The following is a 12,053-nucleotide window of genomic DNA, read 5'->3' as shown; positions in this document are numbered from 1 at the left end:
GTTTGTTATATGGCATGAGACTCACCATTCCATCTTATTTATATCTCATATAAATAACTTGGGAACAAATATGAATGCAATCTTTCTGGATAAGTCTATCCTTATTATGAAGTATCCTCGATTGTGAACCTATTTATTATACTTTGTGCTAGAAATATTATCACTCATATTCTTAACAACTTAAGAATAATATTTCTAACAAAATATCAATGGACCTTTTCTATTACACATAAATATATTATGTAAACAGAAAAGTGGAAATGCCTTTTATTAATAAAATATGTACAAGATACATATTAAATGATATGCTCTAGGGCATACTACTAACAGCAGCGTCACATTTTACGGTTCAAAATTTGAATTTAAATCAACTTCACAGTCCTTCCCGAGAAAGTCACCCATCGCTGTGACTCTCGGCTCGTTTAACTTCTTATGTTCTATTTTTCTTATTTATACTTAACTAATTGGTAATTACTAATTATTTGTATTTATAGCTTATCTAGTTGTCTTAAGTATGGTTCTAATCCCCTTAATTGTCTAGACTGACACCGGTTACCAGAATAGTGAAATATACCAAGCTATGCAAATAAGGGTGTTACAATTCTCCCCTCTTTAAAATAAATTTCTTCTCGAAATTTTACCTGGTATTAATCTTTGAATAGCTGTGGGTGTTGTCTCCTCATGTCCTCCTCTCGTTCCCAAGTAGCCTCCTGGCCCGAATGATGGTTCCATAGCACTTTTACCAACAGTATCTGCTTGTTCCATAGCTGCTTCACCTTATAAGCCAGAATCACTATGGGTTCTTCCTCGTATGTGAGGTCTGGATTCACTTCAGTTTCTTCCACTGGTAGTAGATGAGATGGGTCTGATCGATACCTCCTCAACATAGACACATGGAAGACATTATGTAACTTCTCCAACTCTGGAGGTAGTGCCAAACAATATGCCAAATGACCCACTCTTTCCAGAACCTCATATGGCCCGATAAAATGAGGACTCAGTTTCCCCTTTCTTCCGAATCTCATAATTCTCTTCCAAGGGGAAACCTTGAGGAAAACTTTCTCACCCACTGCATACTCAATATCTCTTCTCTTCAAATCAATGTAGGACTTCTGCCGGTCTGATGCAGTCTTAAGTCGATTTCTAATCACCCTGATCTTCTCCTCAGTTTGCTGAACAATTTCAGGTCCAATAATCTTTCTTTCACCCACGTCATCCCAACACAACGGGGTTCTACATTTTCTGCCATACAACGTTTGATATGGAGGCATCCCAATACTTGATTGATAGCTATTGTTGTAAGCAAACTCAGTCAAAGGCAAATGTGTATCCCAACTGCCCTCAAACTCAATCACACAGGCCCATAGCATGTCCTCCAAGATCTGAATTATCCTTTCAGACTGGCCATCTGTCTATGGGTGGAATGCAGTGCTGAAGTTCAATCTAGTTCCTAGGGCTCTCTGAAGACTACCTCAAAATCTAGAAGTGAACCTAGGATCTCTGTCTGATACGATGGATACTGGCACTCCATGCAGTCTCACAATTTCATCAATGTACAACCTGGCCAATCTTTCTAAACTGTAGTCCATCCGAACTGGCAGAAAATGAACAGACTTAGTCAGTCTGTCAACAATGACCCATACTGCATCATGACTTTTCTGTGTCGTTGGAAGTCCCATCACAAAATCCATCGTTATTCTCTCCCATTTCCATTCCGATACTAGTAGTGGATGTAACAACCCAGTGGGTACTTGATGTTCTGCCTTCACTTGTTGACAAGTTAGGCATTTAGAAACAAACTCTGCCACATCTCTTTTCATACCCATCCACCAGTAATGCTCCTTTAGCCCTCTATACATTTTTGTGCCACCAGGGTGCATGGCAAAAGGAGACTCATGTGCTTCCTTCAAAATGATCTGCCTCAAATCAACATCATTAGGAACACATATTCTGCCCTGGTGTAGCAATAGACCATCATCTCTTATTGAGAATTCTGGTTTCTTGCCCTGTCGGACTTCTTCCAATAGCTTCTGATACCTTTCATCATTCTGAGTAGCCATTCTGATTTGATCAATCAATACTAGCTATACATGCCATGCAACTGCTATTTGCCCCTCATCATTAATCTCTAAGCTAGCATGTAATGATCTTAACTCATGTACCATAAACAAAGAAGTAACCCGTAGACTTGCCATAGTCTTGTGACTTAAGGTGTCAGCCACCACATTAGCTTTCCCTGGCTGATAGTCTATCAGACAATCATAGTCTTTTATTAACTCTAACCATCTCCTTTGTCTCAAATTCATCTCTTTCTGGGTACCCAAATACTTCAAACTCTTATGATCTGTGTACATGTAACACTTTTCCCCATACAAATAGTGTCTCCAGATCTTAAGAGCAAACACTATAGCTGTAAGCTCCAAATCATGTATCAAATAATTCCTCTCATGCGATTTTAGCTAGCGTGATGCATAGGCAATGACATTTTGATCTTGCATCAATACACAGCCTAACCCATTGTGAGAAGCATCACTATAAACTGTGTATTCTTTACCCAGAGTAGGTAAAGTAAAGACTGGAGCTTCAGTTAAACATTTCTTCAATTCATCAAAACTCTGTTGGCATTTATCCATCCACTGAAATTTCACATCTTTCCTAAACAGTTTGGTTAATAGAGATGCCAACATGGAGAATCCCTTCACAAACTGACAGTAGTATCCAGCTAAACCCAGAAAACTGCGAATCTCCGTGATATTTCTAGGTGGCCTCTAATTAAGGACAGCTTCAATCTTACTTTGATCTACCTTGATGCCCTCTTATGATACTACATGCCCCAATAAAGATATTTCCTTCAGCCAAAATTCACACTTCGATAATTTGGCATATAGCTATTTCTCCCTTAGAGTTTGCAGTACAATCCACAGATGTCTATCATGCTCTTCTACACTCCTCAAATAGAACAATATATCATCTATGAATACCACAACAAACTAGTCGAGGTATGGTATGAAGATAGTGTTCATCAGATCCATAAAAGCAGCTGGAGCATTACTTAAACTGAATGGCATAACCAAGAACTCATAATGGCTATAGAGGGTTCTAAAAGCAGTTTTAAGAATACTCTGCTCTTGTACTTTTAGCTGATAATAACCTGATCTCAGGTCAATTTTGGAGAACACAGCTGCACCCCTCAACTGATCAAATAAGTCATCAATGTGGGGCAATGGGTATCTGTTTTTTATTGTCACCTTATTCAACTTGTCACACCCTACCCCTCTGTAAGGCATAACATGATCCCGTAGTATACCTAATGAATTACCAACTCCGTCTACTGATAACCCATTAAGTACACTACAAGGGATTTTAAAAACTTTTCTTACTTCTTTTACAGTGGTGAGCACTATTTACAGGTGTTAAAGACTTTGGTGAACTGAAGTGAAACAACTAACTCATTTGGTTTATTTGGAATTTCTGTAAAAATTTTGGCAGAGTGCCATCTGTATTTTGGACAAAACAGTTCTTCAAAAAACCTGTAAAAAGCACTTCAATAATTTTCCAAATCTCAACTCCAATACATTTCTCAACACAACAATTTATCAACTCAATTCCATAGAAATATTTCAAAGTCTGAGATAAGGAAATATAATACAATTTTTACAGGTCAAAATATCTCATAATTTACTTTACAACTCCAATGTACAATTTTAATTTACAACTGCTCAAAACCAAAAAGAACAATATGTACATACAGTGGTTATACATTACAATACAAAATGCAAAAAGTGGTATACTCGTTATACCCGAAAATCTCTTGCTGGAGGTATATGCAGCCTAGTCTGCTGCCCTGTCTATCTCTCTACCTCCGATAGCAATAAAAAGCTATCGCTGAGACAATGTCTCAGTGGTGCACAACATTAACCAAATACAATTTAAATCACAATTCATAAATCATATCAATAGTGGATACTTAAAACCATAGTCAATTTCAAGACATTAATTGTCCATAAGAATTTAAACTCCATTTGTCAATATCACAATAATTTTCATAAGTTAGATCATGTTTGAATTCAAAAGACAGTATATGTCAATGAGAGTTTAAATTCATTTCACAATCTCACAATACATATCAATAAATCACGCACAGCTTAATCATGATCCATAGTTCAATTCGTCCCAAAAGCCAATGGCTAATGAGGTATTCAATTCGTCCCAAAAGTCGATGACTAATGAGGAATAACATAGCTAGCTAGCAAAAATATGAGTACTCATCCAATTCGTCCTCAACAGGCACACACCTAAACACTTCAACCAGAGAGAGAATTAAAATCGTCCCACTAGACAAGCTAATGAGGAATACAATCAATATACATGATAGCTGTGGTTTCGAACCATTTCCAATGCTTTTAAATCAATAAGTATCCATCAATGTCATTCAAACAATTTCTCACAGTTTCAAATCATTTACAATGCTTTTCAAGCAATAAATATTCATTCAAATACATTTCCACAATTTAAAACAATAATATACAAATAGTCAATATTTATTTCAATTGAAAATAATTCAAAAGAAATAGTTGTTGTGCACAAGCCTCTGATATTTGTCTCCTGGTCTTGACTCAGTATTTCTTTCCCTTTTGCTGAGTCCTTGTTAACTGAGAAACACAATTTCAAGTGTTTCAGTACTACATTAAACTGTCTCTAACGATAATGTTCGATAAGTAATTCACTGAACTCAATTATTCACTGAATACCTTTATTTGCTTAATCACCTAATATACCGACCCTCGATGCGTTTTAGGTAAATTAGGTTTTGGTGTCCTTAATATGTCACATTCGATAATGTTTTAGGATTGGTACGTGTTACCAAACTCAATTCTATGTATATTGCGTTTTCTTGCATTTCATTGCAAATTGCTGGATTTCGGGATACTAGTTTAACCTAGCCTGACGACCTATTTTCCTCGGTTTTCGGGTTTCGATCAAAACTACAAACTTCTAGATCTATGTCTTATTGCACGTGGGACAAAATTTTAGGTCAATCCGAGTTAAGTAGACCAAGTTATAATCATTATACTATTGTTGGTCAATTGGCATCAAATTAGGTCAAAATTTAGGTCAATTTGGTCAACTCTGGTTCGGCCAGTTTTTGGACCCGAACTTGTGCAAGCTTTTTGACTTGATTCTGGTCATTTCTGGGTTTTGGTGTCTTCATAAGACTTGTAGGTATGGGTCTTAACTATTCCTGGTTAAAATTTCAGGTCAATTGGACCTGTTTTGAGTGAGTTATGGCCTAAACACTCACTGCTGCCCAATTGGTCATTTTTCAGGTCCTAATTGTACCTAATCCGAATTGGTCATTTTCTTAGGTCACCTTGCAAGCAGAATTTTGGTATGCTTTCTCAATGAAAGTTGGCACATTTTGTGCCTAGTTCCACCTCCAATTGGTCTCATACCAATTGAGGTTACACATTTAAACTTATTGGCTAAAATGTACACTGCCCTTAGTTACCTTGCTTAAACACACATCAATCACACACTTACCTTGCAATATGTTTACTTCCCTACCAAATCTGTTTTGGTACATTACCAAAAACATATTCCACTTTACATTAACATCACTTTGGGCAGATTACAATTATCCTCAACACACCAAATATAATTCTAATTTCCAAAGTCCAAATACAATTACACATACACATAAACATTACTAGTTTTTACATACACTTTACACAACAATTTCATATACATATCCATCTATCCTTAATGCCACAATTCTGCCCATATCTTCATGAACACATATACTTATCCAAGAGTTCCAAGGCTGCCGAAAATGTTCTTCAGCACCAAAGTGTCCTACAATTCATCAATTCCCATCCAAGTGCAAAAATCACCATACACATATGAAGTAATTCACTAGGTTATTAAATCACCATAACCACCATCATTTCCTATCAAATATATGCACAATTATCTCATCAAATACATGACTACATGGCTGTCCAAAATGAACACAACAATAACTCTTCAAACTCAAAAATTTTCTTCACAAATCCAACACCCATAACATGCACACAAAATTTAACAAAGCTATCTTCAAAAATGCTAACTTACCTTATGGTTGGAGCTTGTTAAACCTTGCTTAAACTTCTCAAATTTGGTATCAAACTCTTCCTTGTGATGTGTAGACCATTTTTCATGAAGCTATCTAAGTGTTTAGAGGTGAAATGAGGGAGTGGATGAAGGTTGCATGAACACGCCCATGGAGGTTTTCTCCTTTCCTTCAATTCGGCAAGTTTGAATGCAATGAAGAAGATGAACATTCTGATGGGTATAGTGGACTTACATCAGTATTTTTATGTTTAATTAAATCCCTAGTGGTCCACTAACTAAGTTTAAATCATATAATAAGCTTAATTTCCCTTTATTCCACATTAACCCCTTAATTTCTACTATTTACTTTAGGTACCACCAAATAAATTTTTCATTTCATTTTCTAAGTGTAATATTATTTATTTTTAATGGAAATTTAGGTCAAAAGACAATTCGGGATGTCAAATGACCATAATGCCCCTGTTCGGGTTGCATTCCCGATTTTTCGGTAACACCGGATTTTGTCTATTTTTCGATTTCTCACTTTTCTTTGTACTAATTATTTAATTTTTCTTTGATCTTTCTAATGATATTTATTCTTCAATAAGGGTCTATTTAAGTCCTAAAAATGTTTTCTAGGGTTCCTCGCAGTCCAGGGCTAGTCAACGGTCCACGCCGTGACTTCCCAGTGCGGTCACCCATCGCTAGGGTTCTCGGCTCGCTTAACTTGATCACATTTCTTTGCTATTATTTTTTCTTTATTTTTCTTGTATTTTCTTTTCTTGTATTTCATTATTTTATGTCTCCTCACTCATATTGAAGTGTAGTTCTAGGCATCCTAGTTGTCCGGACAAAGATCGTCACCGGAGCAAACAGAACGCACTACCGAACTTTGGGGTGTTACAATTCTCTCCCCCTTAAAATAAATTTCGTCTCGAAATTTTACCTGGCATTAGTCTCTGAACAGCTGTGGGTGCTGTCTCCTCATATCCTCTTCACGTTCCCAAGTAGCTTCCTGGCCTGAATGATGGTTCCACAGCACTTTAACCAGGTGTATCTGTTTATTCCTCAGCTGCTTCACCTCATATGCCAGAATTTTTATGGGTTCTTCCTCATATGAGAGGTCTGGATTTACCTCAATCTCTTCAACTCTTAGTACATGAGATGGGTCATATCTGTACCTCCTTAACATGGACACATGGAAGACACTGTGTATCCTTGCTAGCTCTGGAGGTAATGCCAACCAATATGCCAAAGGACCCACTCTTTCCAGAACTTCATATGGTCCGATGAAACGGGGACTCAGTTTCCCCTTTCTGCCAAATCTCATAATCCTCTTCCAAGGAGAAACTTTGAGGAATACCTTATCACCCACTGCGTACTCAATATCTCTTCTTTTCAAATCAACATAGGACTTCTGACGGTCTGATGCAGCCTTGAGTCTATCTCTAATCAATCTGATCTTTTCCTCTGTCTGCTGGACAATTTCTTGCCCAATCATCTTCCTTTCACCTACCTCATCCCAACATAGGGGAGTTCTGCACTTCTTGCCATACAATTCTTTATATGGAGGCATCCCAATGCTTGATTGGTAGCTGTTGTTATAAGCAAACTCAATCAAAGGCAAGTGTGTATCCCAACTACCTTCAAATTCAATCACACAAGCCCGTAGCATATCCTCCAATATCTGGATAATCCTCTCGGTCGCCATCCGCTATGGGTGAAATCTTTGTCTTTGAAGTTCAATCTAGTTCCTAGGGTCGCTCAAGACTACCCTAATCTAGAAGTGAACCTAGGATCTCTGTCGACACAATTGATACCGCACTCCATGCGCTTTACAATCTCATATATGTACAATCCGCCAATCTTTCTAGGCTATAGTCCATTCGAATCGCAAAAGTGAGCAGACTTGGTCAATCACAACTATAACCCATACGCATCATGACTACTCGTGTCTTTGGAAGTCCGTAACAAAATCCATAGTTATTCGCTCCCATTTCCACTGCATCGACAAAGGATGTAACAAACCACCGAACTTGATGTTCGCTTTACTTGTCGACAAGTTAGGCATTTGGAAACAAACTCACTATATCTCTTTTCATACCCATCCACCAAGAATGCTCTTTCAAATTTCTCTGTACATTTTAGTTCCACCAGGGTGCATAGCAAATGGAGACTCATGTGCGTCCTTCATAATGATCTGTCTCAATTCAGCATCATTAGGAACGCACATTCTGCCCTAATGTAGCAATAAACCATCATCTCTCACGGAGAATTCAGGTTTCTTGCCCTGCTGGACTTCTTTCAGTAGCTTTTGATACTTTTCATCACTCTCAGCAGCTCAGCAGCCATTCTGATCTGATCAATCAACACTGGCTGTACATGCCATGCAACTACTGTCTGTCCCTCATCATCAATCTCTAAACTGGCATGCTGTGCTTTCAATTCATATACCATGGACAAAGGAGAAACTCTGAGACTTGCCATAGTCTTGCGACTTAAGGCATCAGCCACCACATTTGCTTTCCCTGGCTGATAGGCTATTAAGCAATCATAATCTTTAATGAGTTCTAACCATCTCCTCTGCCTCAAATTCAATTCCCTCTGGGTGCCTAAGTACTTCAAGCTCTTGTGATCTGCGTAAATGTAGCATTTCTCCCCATACAAATAGTGTCTCCAGATCTTTAGAGCAAAAACAATAGCTGCTAACTCCAGATCATGTGTTGGGTAATTCCTCTCATGCGGTTTCAGCTGGCGTGATGCATAAGCAATGACATTCCGATCTTGCATCAGTACACAACCTACCCCATTGTGAGAAGCATCACTATAAACTGTGTATTCTTTACCTGGAGTAGGTAAAGTGAGAACTGGAGCTTCAGTTAAGCACCTCTTCAACTCATTAAAACTCACGACATTTATCACCCACCAAATTTCACATCTTTCCGAAGCAGCTTGGTCAGTGGAGAAGATAACACAGAAAACCCCTTCACAAACCGACGGTAATATCCAGCTAAACCCAAAAAACTGCGAATTTCTGTGATGTTCCTGGGCGGCTTCCAATTAAGGATAGCTTCTACCTTGCTGGAATCTACCTTGATCCCTTCAGCTGACACAACATGTCCCAAAAAGGAGATTTCTTTCAACCAAAATTCACATTTCGACAATTTGGCGTATAGCTATTTCTCCCTTAAAGTCTGCAGTACAATCCGCAGATGTCTGTCATGCTCCTCTGCATTCCTTGAATATATCAAAATTTCATCAATAAACACCACCACAAATTGATCAAGATATGGTCTGAAGATAGTGTTCATCAAATCCATGAAAGCAGCTGGAGCATTTGTTAACCCGAATGGCATTACTAGAAACTCATAGTGTCCATACCGAGTTCTGAAAGCAGTTTTTGGAATACTCTGCTCTTGCACCTTCAACTGATAATAACCAGATCGCAAATCAATTTTGGAGAATATAGCTGCACCCTTCAACTGATCAAACAGATCATCAATGCGAGGCAATGGATATCTGTTCTTTATTGTCACCTTATTCAACTGTCGGTAGTCAATGCATAAGCGGAGAGTACCATCCTTCTTCTTAACAAACAACAATGGTGCTCCCTAAGGTGACACACTAGGGCGAATGAAGCCCTTTTCAAGTAATTCTTGCAATTGTATCTTCAACTCCTTCAACTCTGTTGGTGCCATTCTGTATGGCGTTATGGAGATTGGATCCACACCAGGCATAACATTAATTTCAAACTGCACTTCTCTTTCCGGAGGTAATCCTGGCAATTCATCAGGAAACACATCCGGAAAGTCATATACTGTAGGGATGTCCTTCAATGCCGGACTCCCACTTGGGTGTCTACCACATGTGCCAAGTAGGCTTCACACCCTTTCTCGATCATCTTTCCGGCTAGTGCAATAAATGATGTTTGATGGCAATAATCGCCTCTCCTTGTATCACCACATCACTGCATCGAGGAAGGCCAAAAGTGATCGTCTTCACCTACAAATCAATCATGGCATGATGCCTAGCTAACCAATCCATGCCCAAGATGATATCATAATCTCTGAAGGGCATTTCAATGAGATCGGACAGAAAAGTGTGTCCTTGGATCACCAAAGGACAATCTCTATACATTCTATTAACCCTGACTTCCTGTCCTAACGGACTTGTTACTAGCACCTTAAAGTCCATTTTTGTACATGGAACAGCAATGCAATCAATGATGCTAGCACTTACATAAGAATGGGTAGAGCCCAGATCAAATAACACAAACACATTTTGGTTAAAAGTTGAGAAGGTACCAGCCACAACATCAGATGTCTCGGCCTCTTCCCTCTGTCTCATTGCATAGACTCGACCGAGCACGCCTTGCTCAATGTTTTATCGTGCCTTGGCTGCTTTGGCTACCTCTACCCCGCCTCTACCTGCTAGGTGGTTGTGAACTTTTGGTGACAGTGGCTCAACGACCCTTCTGCAGAGTAAGAGGTGGTCCAACTCGCGACTATCGTGCGATCCTTGGCAAAGTGTCCCGTGCCTCCACAGCTATAACAGCTCCAATAGCCTTGTAGCAGATCCCACCATGATTTCTTCCACATGTCTCACATTGGCGGGGAGGATAGGAACCTCTGGTACTCACGACTGATAGGGAGGTCTCTGTCCTGAATATCTTCCCCTACCAGATTTCTTGCCACCTCTGCCATGTCCCCCATAGTTCTTCCTCTTTCCAATATGACCACTGGAACTCTGTTCTACTGATTTTCCCTCTTTCTCTGTCTTCTCTAATTTCTTTCTCTCAGGAGCAGTCTCAATCTCAATTCTTTCCAACTCTAGGGCTTGAGAAACAAGTTCAGAGAAGTTAGTGTGTTTAGAGCCAACCACTTGTACTGACATCGGGCTTCAAGCCGCCAAACCTCTTGCATCTCTCCCTACCGGTAGCAAGCAAACTTATGCATAATGGCTCAAAGTGGAAAATTCTCTTTCATACTCACCACCGATCTGCTCCCCTGCTTTGCACTTAGGAACTCTTGCAGCTTTCCGTCTACATAAGCATCGTGGACATATTTGCCTCAATTCCCTGAGAAAGTCATTCCATGTTAATACTGCAAGTTCTACCAGACTGTGGGGAATGGTTTTCCACCAGTCATAAGCATCCCCCTGTAACAAAGATACAGAGTATTCGAATCTAAGCTCCTCTATGCAATGCAGTTTCTTGAATACCCTATCCATCATTTCTAACCACTGTTCAGCTTCTAGAGGATCTACTGTCCCCTTACACTCTGTAGCCCCATATTTCATCAATTTATCATACTGCCTAGTAGGAGACTGTGGTTGTACCACTGGTGTCTGTATTGGGACTTGAGTAGGTACATTGCCAGCCATTTGTTGGAACATTGCAGCCATCACGAGCGAATCGAGTAGGAAATCTGCATCGCAGGGCCGGTGTCTTGAACCACTAACATTTTGTAGGCCTGGGGCATCGCCTTGCACCTCAGCCTCAATAGATTGATCGACTGAACGATCACCCTCTTCCATATTCAATGCGAGGATTTTAGATCTCCTGAACAAATAACACAAGGAGATATACTCTCGTTAGTGCATTTTTATAATGTAATGTACTGTATGTATCAAACAATGATATTGAGCAGTTGTACTATGAAGAAAGAATAATCAAATAACAGGTGAAAATAGAATTTAAAAACTTTGCTCTGATACCACTAAAACATGTCACACCCTACCCCTCTGTAAGGCATAACATGATCCCGTAGTATACCTAATGAATTACCAACTCCGTCTACTGATAACCCATTAAGTACACTACAAGGGATTTTAAAAACTTTTCTTACTTCTTTTACAGTGGTGAGCACTATTTACAGGTGTTAAAGACTTTGGTGAACTGAAGTGAAACAACTAACTCATTTGGTTTATTTGGAATTTCTGTAAAAATTTTGGCAGAGTGCCAT

Source organism: Hevea brasiliensis, chromosome 15, assembly GCF_030052815.1.
Source record: "Hevea brasiliensis isolate MT/VB/25A 57/8 chromosome 15, ASM3005281v1, whole genome shotgun sequence".
Lineage (NCBI taxonomy): Eukaryota > Viridiplantae > Streptophyta > Magnoliopsida > Malpighiales > Euphorbiaceae > Hevea > Hevea brasiliensis.
This window is presented reverse-complemented; position numbering follows the sequence as displayed.